Raw genomic sequence first — 16,995 nt, 5'->3', positions numbered from 1 at the left:
CCCTTGCTATTACTAGGGAACAGGTCCTTAATGCTCTCTCAAAGGCCAAGAACACTGCATAAAATGGTCCCAGGCACTATCATAGGTTCATAGGTTCATACCGGGATGCCTTCTAAATAGCATGAAACATGAGTTATCAGGCCCTCCGGAATTGTTGTTTAACTGTAGCCTCTAAGTCCAAATAGGATTTATGCCTCATGAATGGAAAATAGCAACAGTCATCTCTCTGCAAAAAAGGAGGGTCATGTACAGACCTTGGAAACTACTACCCATAAGTCTCACTAGTCTCATATGCAAAGCCATGGAAAGAATTATCATGGAAATAATCAGTAATAACATAGTAAACATCTAGATACTGGTCCTAATCCAATTTGGTTTTGTCAAGAGCAGGTCATGCCTATTCAACCTGGTGGACTTCTTTGAGAAGGTCACCAAAGCAATGGATGAGGGAAGAATGGTTCATACTGCCTACCTTGATCTGGTCATGGCATTGTTGACAAACTCAGGAGGTTAGGTACAAACCCTTATTTCACCTAGTGGATAGCCAACTGGCTCACAGAAAGGACCCAGGAAGTTAGCATTGGGGAGTCCACCTCTACAAAGAAGCTAGTCACAAGCAGACTCCATCAGTGATTGGTCCTGGGATCTCTCCTTTTTGGCATTTACTTCTCTAAAGTTAAGGCCAATGTCAATGGCCTCTGCCTGACTAAATGTGCAGATGACTGGAAATTAGAAGCTGTCACTGAATCCCAAACACATATGTTCTCCAGGAAAGGCTGACACAGACAAGCAACTGGTGTCAGAGTCATGGACTAAACCTAAATGCCAAGAAATGCATAATAGTATCTTTCAGGAAGTAATCCACCCCCTGGTAATTATCATACTGACAACAAAGAGCTAAGAGTTGACCCAGTAGTCCAGTACTCGGGGACACACGTAGACAGTAATCTAGACTACGACCGTTACATGTCTACAGTAGTGAGGAAATCATTCTATGTTGAGCAACTTATAAACAAAGGTATTGCATCTAGGTCCAAGGAAGTCATTGTTCCACTGTATTTGGCATTCATCAAACTTTTTATTGAGTACAATGCTCCCTTTGGTATGTACCTAACCATTCATCTCAAATGACTGGAATGTTCACAGAGATTCCTCCCTAAAAGAATACAGGGCATAAGTAACATGTCCTATGCAAACCGCCTCATGGCCCTATCCCTGTTTTCTGTCTCCTACAGGCTGTTGAGGGGAGACCTATGCCTGGCATACAAGGCATTGTCAGACCCCACTCTGATGGATCTCTTGCATATCTGCAAAACAAACATCACTAGAATTGCCTGTTCTAAGGACCTAAACCTTGCACGTGATATAAACAGGACCTACTAGAGAGAGAGGTGCACATCCTAGAGACTCTGTTTCTGGAACAGGTTACCCATCCGTGTGAAGCAGAGTTCTTCCCTAACCCAATTCAAGTGTAACTTGGAAAATTGGATGGGGAACAGGAACTTTATCCCTGGTTTGGCATCTATGTCTCTAATGAACACAGGTACCCTGTAAATAGTTCATCTCCCAGGCCCCTGCTTGAAAATGTTTCACCTCCTTAGCCCCTGCTTACACTTATCAGGGGTACCAGAACTTGTCAACAATGTGGGATACATGGCTAGGCTTAAAAAGACTCTTGTTGTCGTTAGCCTAATAAACATCTATGACCCTATAAACCTATGAACCTGACCCTCTACAAATGCAGCCTGATGAATGGATAGATAGAAAACCATAAATTCACCCCATCCAGTCCTTCAGAAACTCATTGAAAGAAGTTATGTTGTAATTATGTCATGTTTTAGAGTATTGAAGAAATGGGATTGTGAGGCTTGGCTTCAAATGATCTTACCTGATCAATGACCTAGAATGAACCTATAAGTTTATGACTTCAGAAGGATAAAGGTGCAATTAGTCCAGATGACTAAAGCTCTGAGATGTTAATGAGCTGGTTGCTGTACCCAGCAATCATTTGCCCACTGTGTACCTCTGAAGTCAATTAACCAGACACTACACCCTGAAAAGGGGCAAATTGTCCAGTGGGCTTACTTAGTCAACAAATAAGCAAAAAGACGGTATATATTGATATGTTATTCATACCTAAAACTTTGCCATTAATAGAGAATGAGATTTTTGTTCAGTAAATCAGCATGGCTCTGCTCTCTTTAAAATAAAGAATTAGATTTATTGTTTAATGTGTGTGCTACTTTAAGGGAGAGGACTACAGAAGTTTGTGAAAGGTTATACTATGAATAAGGGAGGCTTTACTTAAAGTTTAGCTGGCTTTAAATAAAGGGGTCCGTTGATTTTCACTCCCTTTGGCTAGTTAGAAAAACACATCAGAGAGTGTTAATTAGACATGTCTGCTTTTTATATATTTCAAAGTTAAGAGTCGGAGGCATACTCCTGTCTTGAAATACACATATTTTATCTCTTGCAATATGAAAATCTTAAGCAAGTAATTTGGTTTATTTCTAGGCTAGTGGAAAAGCCAGCATGAATGATGTGAAGTAGAAACAAAACCAGTAAACAGGAAAAAAAACTTCACTCTGTGTGTACTGAGCAGTAAATGGCAGTAAAAAATACCAGATACAAATGGTTAATCACCCACTTGGAAAACTTTCACTTAATTAAGTGTCTAAGTTGAATCCAGATGCCCTATAACTCCTGAGCTTTAAGTTTAAAGGTTGCTATTTTATCTGCTTTTTATCCAATTTTTTTTAACAAGGCTTAGCCCTTTAAAATGTCACAAAAGTGTGTAAAAGCAACAGTGTTGTATAATGCACTAGTAGCTGTTGGTGTGAGTCATGTGACCTTTTAAATTGAAGGGTTGTATGTGCATTTAAAGTTTGTTAGTGTTACAAGGTTTTATGGTTCTGAAGAAGTCCCACAAAAATTTCAGGGACAAAAGCACTTAACCATTTGTATTTGTATTTCTTTTTGGATTTTACTGCCTCTTTGTGTTGTGTGTGTTTTATTAAATTTTTTTTTATACTTTGGACTTTGAAATACATTTTGTGAAAAGAACCCTTATTGGTCTACAAAGGCATTTTTACAGCCACTTTCTGCTCAGTACATAACCATTTGAAGTTCATTATTTCTAGGCTAATTTTATCTGACAAATAACAGCTAAGCTGATCAGTTTTATGTGGAATGTAAATAAAAGAGACAGGCTAGGCTCAGTTTCTATTTATATCTATTTGGTGACCAATGTTATAATGCAAAAAGAAGAATTTGATTTTTGGTTTGCAGTTATGAAAATTATGAGGTGCTGCATAAAACATTCTAAGTGTTATGACTGAGTTCAATAAAAAGATTCTTAAGTATGCATAAACTGTAGAACATCCTGGGATCATTTTTCAGGTAAATTAGCATAACAGCTATCTTTCCAATTCTGAGGTTATCAATGTATACAATCACATTGGGATTAAAGAGGTCAGTAGGACTGCTTTTTATTATAGTAAAATACTTTGGTGTTAGGGAAAGACATCATTTGTAAACACTGGAGTAGTGACTTCTGATATGATGTGCGTTATGAAACAACTTATGCAGATTGATTTCTAAGACAGTTAGGGGACACAGCAAATCTCATGAGCTGTAGGGTTGAAACTACGGAATATTTTATAAGGTTAATAGATCATTTAAAACCTGTATTTTATGTCATCACCTACTGTAGAAAATGTTGAATTTCTGAGTGTAAGAAGTGTGCAATTTATTCTGAAGCTTTTTTTCTAAATTCTATTAAGAATTTAAGATAAGGACATATTTATCTCAGAAAATTTCGTAACTTTAGCGTTGCTATAGCTGTGAGATTAGAATAGGTATAAACTCACTGAGGTATTTTTTGCCTTTTTTGGGGAATGGAAACAACAAAACTATAGCTCTAAAGCAACCCCCTATTCATACTACTATGAGGAAGTTGTCTGTACTGCACCCCTAAAAATTACCTCTTTGTCACTGAACTTTAACCAAAGAGAAACTTAATTTTAACTAACCAACATCAGTAAATATACAAGCTAAAAAATTGATTGCTAGGAGAAAATGAGACACAGCAGACACAGAAGATGAAGGGAAATGTAAATGAGGGTAAACCTGGCGTAGCATGAGCTTGTCAGTCATGTTGAAGAAGCATAAATTGGATAAACTGATGACATCTGTAGACTGTTAACGCTACAAGAAAAGTGGATGGAAATAGATGTGGATTTAGATGGCAATACATTTATAACCTTAATCTGAGACGTCCATCTGCATGTAAACAACTGGAGAATCCCATTCTTAAGAATGAATAGGAAAAAAAATAAATAAATAAAACGAAGTAACTGATCAAAGAAGTTGCACACATCATTTTGAGGAATGCTCAAAAAATGGAAGGCTTCAGATATAACAATATTTATCTGAATACAGACAAAAGGAATGAATGTAAAGGAAATACAAGATAACAATAACTGAGTTACTGGCTTACTTTTTATTCAGAAGCAAGGAGATAAAAAGAGAAAACAAATGTGGATGTACATAAAATGAAAAAAAAATGCAAATTAGAGAAGAACTGCTGGTGTCAGTTAAACTGGTGATATGGCTATCAGTGAAAACAGGATTTTGATGGAGTTGGAAGGAAAAGCTGGAGCAGATGTTTAAGGCTTAAAAATGAGTGAAGCCAAAGATAAGTCTAAGGATGAAAGTTTACAGTTTATGGAAAGAAAAAGGGGATAGTGTAAGGAAAGCTCTAAGGAAATTAGAAAGAAAGATGGATGTCAGTAAGAACAAGGAATAGAGAAAAAAATAAAGTGGCAAAAGAAATAAAGTACTAAACCAAAAATGCATTAGGCATGTGAAGGAAGAAGTAAGGAAGTTTATCATAGGTTCATAGGTTCATAGGTTGGTACTAGGCTATCAGCCCTAGGGCCTATATAAGCCTAGCCATAACAATTCCCTGGCTATTTCTTCCCATACTATTTACTTCCCTGGACCCCTGTCTAGCAGGGCGACTGACGTGATCCCCGGGCAGAATTTCCTTTCTCCCATCCAATCGTCAAGGTTCCTTTTGAAGAGGACCAAAGAGGCACTCTGCTTGACATGTATGGGCAATCTATTACAGAGTCTGTGGAGTCTCTGGGTCATACTGAAAATCAAGACAATAGACTAAGGTAATTAAAGAAGCCAGCCAAAATACTGAACAAGTTATTTGTCACTGTAGTTGCTAAGGAAGAAAGAATGTCTGCTAGCAGATGAAGTGGGAGAACACAGCAATCTGGGCATTAGGGAGGATGGGTAAGCAGGCATACAGCAAATAGAAAGCTATGAGAAATGACATAAGATAAGGAACAAGGACAAAATGGTCTCACAGCAAGGATAATCAGGAAATAGGTACACACACGGGTGCATCTATTTAAATTGTTCCTTAAATAAGGGACTAGGCTCAAAGGACTGTAACTGCGCCCTCTCAGAATTGGTTGTATATGTAAATGTCTACAAGCATGCTTGGGAAATAAGACCTTTTATTCTAACATCAGTGGTAATCATAATATCTTATAAATTCTAACAGTAGGGTTGGATGGCAATAATACATTTTTCATACATCAGAATGTATTTCCTGCTCAGCATTATTTTCAACTAATCTTATTCACTTTATTAAATGGGTAATAGGTTGATGGGACAATGAATAATTGATATCAGTTGAGTGTTTTTTGTTTTGTTTTGTACTTAATCAAAATGCCACTCACCTGGCTGATAGTCAAGTTGGAAGAGGTCTCAAATTTGCAAAGACATGTAGAAGACAGAGATGTGATGAGGGATGAGAGTTAAAGCAATGTTAACAAGTTAAGTGTCAGAAGAAACGTAGATCTCCAGCAGTGTAACACAGGGGTTAATCCTTTGGCTATCAGTGTTCAAAGTTTATGTATGTGATGCAACATTAGATTGTGACAACAGGATTGTCTTTTTTATGGACAACCTTAGAGCTGTAGAGAGAAATATGGTTAAAGAGATAAAGCTAAAACTTAAGACAAGAATAGTAAAATCTTGTATCTGTTGAAGAACAAGGTAAGAGCAATGTAAAGGTTAAGGTAGAATAGAAGTAACTTTAAATGTACCAGGTTGGAGAAGGGAATAAAGTAATATTTACAAAATTAGAGGGAAGCATGAGTGAATGCATAATCATGATGGCAGTGTGAGCAGCATTGGGACTTATGTTAAGCACAGCCATTATGTCCAGTCAATCAACAGATCCATGAAACTATTTTGGAATACAGTCATATTAGAATTACTCCATGCACAGTGGCTATAATGGCCTTATCAATACTGCTTGACTGAAAATCAGGCTCTGTTTATTTTATTTAGTGTTTGATTACAAGTAAGTTCTCCACATTATTCCCCACTAGATGAGTGGTGTTGCAGAGACTGTTAGAAAATGTAGTGACAAATGTTGCTAGGCTGAATAAAGTTCTTAGAATTCTCTGTGCGAGCCAAACTAGATCTGTCTTCTGAACCCAGGACTTATTGAACTACAGTCAGAGCAACACACCACTTCTGACAGCTGCCTTGTCCACTTCTTCACTAAGCAGGTGCATTAAATAAAAAGTACATGGCAGCCTCTGGGAAACAAATAGACAAATAAATAAAATAAAATAAAATAAAATAAAAATCCTTTTTTTGCCATTTAATGTTGAGATAAGCCAGGAATTTTGACATTCATAACAGGTTAGTATAGATAGTCGATAACTACATCTAAAAGGGTACACTTTCTTTAGATTCATTTCAAGAACTTGCTTGTTTTAAATGTTCAGTACTCTAAAGCAAGCTGCAACTCCTGCATCAGCTAAGTGTCTTGGAAAGCATGCAATTCCTAAAGAATTATCACAACAATGACTGAAATCCTTATAGTCTTATCATCAAAAATCATCAACTATAAATGATTTCAATACTGATATATCTTGTAATCATTCTACTTAATGGACTTTGCTGGCAGATCTTTTTGGATATTCCTAGCTACCACCATATGCACTTGGAGATGGTTAACTTGAAGGCTGGCCACTGTTTCTAAAAATGCAGCATTGTCATCAACTGATTCAATAGCAACTCATTATGTCATGTAATAATTGCAACCGATACTCATCTGTCTAACTTTCTCCACAAATGCTGAAATAACAAAACATAATGCAGAACATAAGCTCAGTCTCACAGTTTCACAATAGCAAACACGCATGTCTAACCATAAGCTATTGCATCAGAGGAGCACATGAAAATGTACCTTAAAACAGAAAATGTTATAGCTTGCTAATGCAATGTAAGTTTGTTTTGCCCCCACTGAATATCTATTTATAAATATTTATGGCCAAATATTTCTTAGAATGTTCACTGAAAATCATACATTGATAGATGTGGCTAATATCTAATACTAGAAATATTTTGCCCATGATAGAACATGAAAAGGTCATCCACTTAAATAAAGGCATGCAGCTCAATTCAATAAACCTTACATGGTCCTTCTCTATCAGCACGACTCTAAGTGCCCATGGTACCACAGAGTTTTAGATTTAGTAATTGCCGTGTAGAGGCATGCACCATCTCACAAATAAGGTAAACACCACGGCATGCTAATTACAACATAAGCAGCAGAACTGTACACTAATCAACCAATCCAACATTCAGCAAGCTACAAAGCAACAGTGTAGACTCAGTTTTGGTTTTCCTTGCTAATTCCAAAACCTTTTGAAATATACAATGGAAAGGAGTATACATGGAAAGAATGTTAGGGGCTGCTGTTGCTTTAATTAATTTGTATGTGCATCAGGCTAAAGCCTATGCTGCTGCTGCTGGCATTAGACCTAAGAGTAGCAGGAGAAGAGTTTTCGGGCCCCATTTAACTTTTCAAAACTTACATGACATGGACATTGTAGGGCATACAGGGTAAATAGGGACATACTACAGGAACTCCACAACCTTGGAGCCAGGACCAGTCTTGGGGAATCCATCCCACTGGAGACAAAGGTATGTTTAGCACTCAGAATCCTAGCTACGGTTACCTTTCAGAGACCAAAAGAGGACATGCTGGGGGTGACACAGGCATCAGCATTAAGGATCCTCCATCAATTCCTGAATGCTATACTCCAACATGCCAGTGACCATGTATATTTTCCCCTTACTCTCAGGGAGAGGGTCAAAAACATACAGAAGTTCTACCTTATAGCACAATACCCTGAAGTACGGGGTGCCATAGACTACACACATATAGAAATTAAGGCACCACCCAGGGATCAGGGTAGGCTCTACATAAAGAGAAAGAGGGTACCACTCTATTTACTGACAAGTCATGTGTAATGCCAAGGGAATCATCTTGAATGTGTCTGTTGGCAACCCTGGCAGTTACCATGACTCATATATCTGGCACACCTCCTAACTGTACTAGATGTTTGCTAGGGGGGATATTCCACAGGGTCATTTACTGGGGGGATGCCGGTTATGCACTGGAACCATGGCTAATGACACCCATCCCACACACTAAAGAACATCATAATGAGATACACGATGAAACCATAAACATTATAGATTGTGTGTTTGGGCTGTTGAAGTTATGGTTCCAATGCTTAGGTACATTGGGGGAAGCCCTGTAGTACAAACCATGGATATGTACTGAAATATCACAGTATGTGACATGCTGCACAACATCAACCAGAGAAAACAGCTTCAGCAGGATCAGCAAGGGGAAGGAGCACACATCCTATCACCAATGCCAAAGTCCCTGCAGCTGCAGGCAGATGAGGAGTCAGAGGGGGAACCACCAGCTGCTGTGGGTGTAGGCAGACATAATCATGCTCAATACGCCCTTGCATTGGCTAAGAGACAATGCATAGCATGTTGACTCACCACCTTGGGCCTAAAACCTCCCTACAATGCGCATACATATAGTAAAATTGATGCCAGGCAGCTCTCACAACCATTACCTCTATATGTATTGGCTGTGTACCTCTTGCATCAGAGAGTCAGCCCTGCACTAAAACTGTGGCAACTGCTACATTTACAAGGTAAGTCTTGAACATGGTGTGCATTGTGTAATTATTTGAATGAGTGGCATATCCTTGTATTTCATTACTTGGTACTGTAAGCAAGTAAAAGGTGGGAGATTTGTACAGAGCTGACCTTAACATGTGACAGCAGAGACATATTTACCTTAGATGCGCATTCTTTATGCATAAAAAGGAGAGTAACAATAGCATCATATCATTGTTTGCACCCTGACAGAAATGCAGATTTGCTCCCCACCCCCAAATGAACAGGCAAACAACACACTTGGCTTACAAAGCATCTTTGAAATGCAAAAAGTGCTCTCAAGTGACCTGTCTCTGAAATGTGTCTAAAGATTTAATGCAGAATATTCCCTGTGAAGGCATTGCCAATCATATATACCTATGAAATGCCCTGACAGACTTGGCCATGCCATCAGTACACTTCTAACTAATGTATACAGATAAAAGTGTAAAAGTATGTGTTAATCAATATATATATATATATATATATATATATATATATATATATATATATATATATATATATATATATATATATATATATATATATATATATATATATATATATATATATATATATATATATATATATACATTTATATATATATATATATATATATATAAAACTATTAAGCAGATTATTCATAATTACATGTTTGAATATGCAATATGTAGCTGACAAAATGCAGGCATACCTTCTCAAAATCAATAATCCTCTGTGCAGATATATCCCAAAGTAATAACCTCTGTTCCCTGTTTACCACATAAACAATTCTATTCAATTTCAATTTCCCTAGCTAAATGATTGCCTTCTGGTGTAGATTCAGGGCTGTCTGCACAGTAAAGATGCAAATGAGGTGTGACGTCATTAGAATTGCTGAATCTCAAACCCTTGGCTCCATGTAGCATATCAGTGTTTGCTTTTAATGGATTGAAACTGTGAATTATTATTGGTTGGGAGAAGGTAAACACAACAGCAATACAGACTGCCTGACATCCAGTGAGTGTGTCAGGTAAGACTTACAGAGTGTTAGATGTACTTTTGTCAAGATTGGAAATGCAAGTAAGCAGCCCACAATTCACAGATTCTGTTCATTAACATCCAATCTCCCTTGCATTTGTAGGCAAATGTCTTTTTTCCATGTAATTTTTTCATTATTTTTTATTATTTTTTTGGCCAGTGTTTTGCCAATGTGGCACTTAGTGCAGTCACTGGAACGGAGACAATGAATGGCACATTTGTCTGTGCTTTTATTGTGTGCACAAAGTGCAACAGTGCACAAACCGGACAAGTGGACCACTCAGGAAGTAGATAGGACCCATACAGCCAACAATAGAAACTGGATATATTCAATTAATTCTTTTGGACACTGTGCAAACCTGCTAAGTGGCATTGCACAGCAGTTAACACATAGACCTTAAGAATGATTAGTAAATTAGAGAATGTTATGTAACTAGTCCTGTGACAACAGGTGTATGTGTAGGGCTGGAGTACAGATGGTCTTGGGTTCTAATACAGGGTGTGCAACCTTTTTTTTCAGTGTTGTGATATTGCAGTTTATAGCAATGAAATGAAACTTGAACAATTATTATTTTGACTGTCTTTTGGTAACAGGAGTAAGTGTAGGATTGCCTTGCACATGGGTATGGGTTCTAATACAGGATAATCCATGTACATTTACTGTTGTTTCACTTCCCATTATATTCACTCTCAGTTCTAACAGTTTAGATAGTGGAGACAATATTAATTATATGCATGAGGTGTGACACTATTATAGAGTTATTTATTTATTTATTGATTTATGTATCATTATTTTTATTTTATTTATTTTATTTATTTATTTTACATTTGTTGAATTAACATAAGTATAAGTTTACAAATATATACAAGAAATTACAATAAAAATAAAATCAAACAGTAATAACATCTAAGTATACAAGCTGTTAGTCTGGTAAAACATTTGTTGAGATGGCCAGATGACATAGATACCTGAGGAGATAGTAAGATGCTGGATAAAGAATTGTGAGGTAGAAAGGAATTAGATACTTATGGTCCTGTGGGAATTAGTCAGGGTTGGAACATGGGCATAACCAAAATTCTCTGAGATTAGTTTTGAATAGATTGAGTGAGGTCATGAGCCTGAGGTTGTTAGGAAGGGAATTCCATTGCTTTCCAATGGTATTAGCATAAAGAGCACGCCCCCATGTTATTTGATTTGATGGTTAATATCTGAATACTGTTTGAGGATGGTCAGTGAGGGGTTTCTCTGGATGATTGATTATTTTGAATGCTTAGATTGGGCAGTTCCAACCATCCAAGTTTTTTGAGGTTGAGGCAGTAGATGTTACAAATCTGGCAATATGATGGTAGGTGGTGGTATGAGCAATGGTTAATAAGTTCTTGATTCTGTACATTGACCCAAGTTTCTTGTTAACTGTCTTAATAGTTTGGGCAGCTTATGGTCAATAGTGACAAAAGGTCCTGGAGTTATCAGGTGGTAGTTCTTTTGAGTAAAAGTTTACGATCAGAGAACCATTGTTCAACTTTGGCAAAACATTGCTGGGTAGCTGCTTGGTGGTGTCATCTGCATATTGAATACAGGTGGCTGCATTAGATTTATTATCAGATGTATGACTGAGGGTATACTGTAAACTATATTGCTGCAAGTATAATTCTGCTATCTGGACTTGCATGGTCTTCACATTTACCTAACACACATACACAACTACCCCTATATCCAATAACCTTGTCAGGACACATACATACATGTGTAATGGCTCGTAGTGTCATACTGTCATCTGAATTTATGTATGATGCTTGACTATGTTTGAGCAGCACTTCTTCTGTGGCAAAGATGGAAATCAACACTGTGGAAGTAAATGTTTTACTCCTCATGCCTAGATTTGCATCATATAGTGTAAAAATCAATTTTCTCATTCCTCGCTGCTTGACACTACTGATCTCTTTGCACCATCTCACAAATGCTTTAATTGGTTGTGTACACTCCAGTAAACACAATAGCTGTAATTTGCAGGAAAGCATCAGTCTCCATTGCTCTAGATCCACTGATAGACATAGCAGACTTTAGTCAGGAATGTTCCAGGTTTAGGGCACAGAGGTGAGGTGCCCAGGATGCCAAGATATTCACTGAACTCCTAGTGAAGCACCACAGACACAGGCTTCTGCAGGGGACTATTCTGACTCTCAATACAAGTATGATGCTTGGGACAGTTTAGCCCAAGCTGTGTCCAGTGCCACTACTATCATGAATACTGTAGAGCAATGTAGTCATCATTTCAATGACCTTCAGAGAATGAAGAGGGATACACTCGACCATTGGATTGAGGACTTTGGGACTGAAGACATCCCACATCTGTGAAAATATTAACTCAAGAGAGTACTGGTAAGACTTAGAAAGCTGATTATAGGCAAGACTGGTATGCATACTGGTCTTCTGTTCTGTTCTGTTTTTCCCCAGCTGCCAGTGATCAGGAGTGTAATGTCAGAGCCCACAGGGCTAGATTGGTGAGACTGAGGTAAGCAAGTGGTATGTATGCAGGGGAAGAGTCGTGTTATTCTAGCATTAAAAGTTAAAGGTATTTTTTTTGGTATTTTATAGAGTTGTATCAAATTAGCATGCATATCCCAACTGTAAAGGCAAGTATGCATGAACTAGTTTGTAGCACAAACCAATTGTAAGAGTCCAATATTACACTTTAGTCAGAGGATGTGGGTTCAAATACCCCAATTCACAACTACACCATACTGTTATTTCCTTAATATTACTTACATTAAATTAAAATCTTTATACTGGTGGCACAAATGCACTCCTGTAATTGTAATATGTACAACTGTTACACATGTACAATATATGCACATTTCAAGGATTACTTGCAGCAATCTCTAGTATAGTGTGTATCTGTTAGGAGGTAGACTTAAATGTAAAACTTAAGATAATACAGGTCCATAATTGTATTAATGCATTGTATGTCACATATGATGGTATTAATCTTACCTCCTTTTTTCTTTCCTCAACCCTTATCTCTCTTTTGTCCTTTTTTTGTTTTCTTTCATTTTATTAAAAAAACATTTTATTTTATTTTATTTTTTTATTTGTATTTTATGTAATTGTATTTTAATACATAATTTGTTTGTTATTTTTTCATTTAATATTTTTTTTATGTGGCATCAAAATGTTGGTCTATATCAGTTCACCAAAGCAGCTGCAGTTCGAACATCATATGTTCGAACTTCTAACCACGAAGTACAAAAAAATTGAAGTCTTAGAACAGCGATTTTTTTTCCCAGGGGAAAAAAATTGCTGTTACAAGAAACACACACACAACAGAAGCACACCAAAAACACAGCAATCCACACACAAACACTTAAAATCATACATCTAACCCTACACTAAACTGTACATACACTACTATCTATCCATTTGCTTTAACCCAAACCCTAACCCTAAGGTCTGTCACTATCGCAGAATCACCTGACCCGCGCCCTATCCCTAACTCACCTATCCTGCCCTAACCCTAAAGTCTGTCACTATCACACATCCACCTCACCAGCGCCCTAACCCTAACTCACCTAACCCATGCCCTAACCCTAGCATCCACACAATTGCACACTTACCCGAACCAGACCCGTAACTTCCCACCACAGCCCTGATAATCGCAAAGCCACAGAAATGCCTCATTGAATTCTTAGCCTGGGAAAGAATTCGGTGTTCCACGGCTTTGTGATAAAGAATCAGTGTTCAAACTTCACAGTTTGAACATCTGGCGTCCGATAGTCAGCTGTTTCGATGGATTGATATAAACCCTCAAAATGTGTCAATGTCATCCATGTGTACCACATCATTATTGCTCCACAGCACAGCGAGGAAGGCCACCCCATTGGATCAGCTTGACCCTGCTCTACCAGCTCCAGTACCAATGCCCAGCACATCTGGGAGCCAAACTAGCAGCACTGTCTCTGTTGCCCCTGCACTACCTACACCCTCAGGTAGTCCTGCCCAAGAGGCTGGTGCATGGGTACCAAGTGGGAGCAGTGGTGGAGGTGGTGATTTCGTCACCGGCAGTGAGTTGCCAGGGTTTGGTTCTTACTAGCACCATTGTTGCATGCCTACGTCAGCTGGAAAGGCTGCACTCCCTCATGTTGCACACTGTGAGGAGAAGACATAAAGCACTCCAGCCACCTGTGGAGTAAGATGACAGTGATAACAGTCCAGTGGGTGAGGACGTAATTCTCACCATCACCAAGCTTGACGACTGAGGCCCAGGTTCTCCCCACCATCCCTGTCTCTTGTCTTGTTTTTCTTGTCTGTCTGCAGTTGCTTCCTTACCTTCCCAACTTTACTGACCCAGACATACCTACATCCATTCCCCAACATTCCTCTCTCTCTCAAATAAAAAATAAATGGGAACCTGTCCCATAAAAAAAAAATTGTCCCATACAAAGCTCTCCATTTTATTTTATTTTATTTATTTATTTATTTTATTGTATGTTACATTTGTTAACCAGGATGGTCCAACTGTATATAGGTCCATTTTTAGCGGAGGCCCAGGGAGTAAAGCTCCAACATTAAGTAAACGTTTAAACAAAAGAAAATAAATTTCAATGTACAGCAGTGTACAATAACAAGGCAATTATATACAATAAAAACATATATACAAGGAAAAACATAGTTATTAAGTGGAAAAATACATGGTTAATAATATATTACATCTACATCTTCAGTCAGCAGTATTAGTATCCTAGACTGTAGTATGAGATACAGTAGGTGCAATTAGTAAGGGGTGTTTAGAGGGGCAGAGAAGAAGGACTTATGCAATACATGGGCACAATCAGTTTTTCTGTAAGTGTTTTAAGTGAGTTTTTAAAGAGGTGCCTATATCATAACATCAAAACCGACAACGTCGAATGCGCACTTGAGCGAATATTCACATACTTGACAAAGGTATTGTGGAGGGATGTGCCCCCCACACCCCACCCTAAATATATATTCCTACTCCAAGATCCCACTACAGTGAGGAAAGGGCAAAAATCCTGATCTTCACTGTACCACAAAAAAAAATTAAAAAACTTCGAAGACGTGATTTTTTGCTCATGTGAGCATTCAATGTTGTCAGTTTCGATGTTATGATATAAACTCTTTAAAGAGTGTAGTAGAGGAGGCAGAGGTCAGAGCAGAGGGAAGATTGTTCCAGGTTTTAGCTATGGTGTGGGAGAATAGATCTTTTCCAGCAGAATTGTGAGCCCTTGACATACAGAGGAGGGATTTGTCGGAAGAGTGGAGAGGACGATTTGTATTATAGAGGGTAAGAAGTTGGCTTAGTGCAGGAGTTTTTTTCAGGATGTCTTATCACATTATATGCAATGACTAGTTGGTGATAGTTTAGGAGTTGGGGAAATTCTAGCCATTTTGGTTCCTGTAGTGCCTGGCAGTGGTGGGTTCTAAAGGTGGAGTTATTGGCAAACTTATAAAATTTTATTATAACATGATTCGAGTTTGGCAAGGTCAAGTTTTCTAATGTGGGTAAGAATTGGTGAAGCATACATTAAAGTGGACAAAAGTTGAGTTTGGGCTAGGGTAGCCCATGCTTGTTGAGAGAGGGATTTCTTGTATCTATATAGAGTTCCCATTTATATGCACCTTTTTCATAGTTTGTGAAATATGGACATCAAAGAGTAGATTTTTTTCAATTTCTACACCTAGGAGTTTGGTATGATCAGAGAGAGAGAGAGATAATAATGCCATTATTAGAAGAGATAGTAAAGGATAGAGGGGTAGATATAGTTTTGTTGGGGGTAAAAAGTAGCAATTTGGTTTTGTTAGGGTTTAGGATAAGTTACATTTGTGTGATCTAGCTTTCCATGGAGCTAAAGAATTCCTGGGTGAGTTGTTGCAAAGTTGCAAGAGTTGGAGAAGAACAGATAAGAGCAGAGCTGTCAGTGTACTGTATGAGTGAAGCATGATGTGTGGTGGTATGAAGATTATTGGTAAATATAGAGAAAAGAAGTGGGCCTAATATTGAGCCTTGTGGTATGCCTATGGTATTTGGGAGTAAGGAGGATCATGCACTTTTCCATTGGACAGATTGCTGCCTATCTGACAGGTAACTTTTAAACCAGGTTATTGAGGCAGTGGTGAAAGATAGGGAGGCTAGGGAGTCAAGTAGTAAGGAATGTGAGACCATATTAAATGCCTTGGAGAGATCTAAAAATATTGCCGATACAAAGTTATTATTATTTTTGTGCTGATTGACTAAATCAGTGGAGAGCAGAGCAGTTGTTGTACTATGATATTGCTGGAAACTGTGCTGAGTGGGTGAGAGGAGATTATGTGAGTTTAAGAATGTCATTACTTGAGAGTGTATACATCTCTCAAGTATATTAGATAAAGGTGATAGAATGGCAATGGGGTGATAGTTTGAGTATTCATAAGAGTTTCCACCTTTGTGAAGTGAGATAATATAGGATACTTTCCAGAGTTGTGGGACATATGCTTATTGTATGGAGTGGTTGATAAGGATGGAGATAGGGTAAGATAAGGATTCAGCAGCTATTTTAGGACGTTAGTTGGTAAGTTGTCAATGGCAAGGGTGGTAGGTTTTAGTGTTAGTTGGAGTTTTTTAACTGTGGGGGTAGGAATGGGTGAGAGTATAAAGGGTTGGATGTTGTTAGGGCATTTTGCAGGGTTATATGTACGATTGTCTTTAGATAGATGGGAAGATAGTGTTAAGATGGATTTTGTGAAATGGTGATTAAATTGGGAGTCAATGTCCTTATTGTTCTTAGAGGAGTTAGGGGAGGGAGTGGTAATTTTGCCTGGTTTTATAAGAGTGTTTATGGCATGCCAAAACTTTTGGGGATCTTTTGAGTGTCTGTTTTGGATGTCAGGTTTTGGATGTTTGTCATCTTTGGTTTGTC

The sequence above is a fragment of the Protopterus annectens genome, chromosome 2.part0 (assembly GCF_019279795.1).
Source record: "Protopterus annectens isolate FY-2018-M chromosome 2.part0, PAN1.0, whole genome shotgun sequence".
Lineage (NCBI taxonomy): Eukaryota > Metazoa > Chordata > Ceratodontiformes > Protopteridae > Protopterus > Protopterus annectens.
This window is presented reverse-complemented; position numbering follows the sequence as displayed.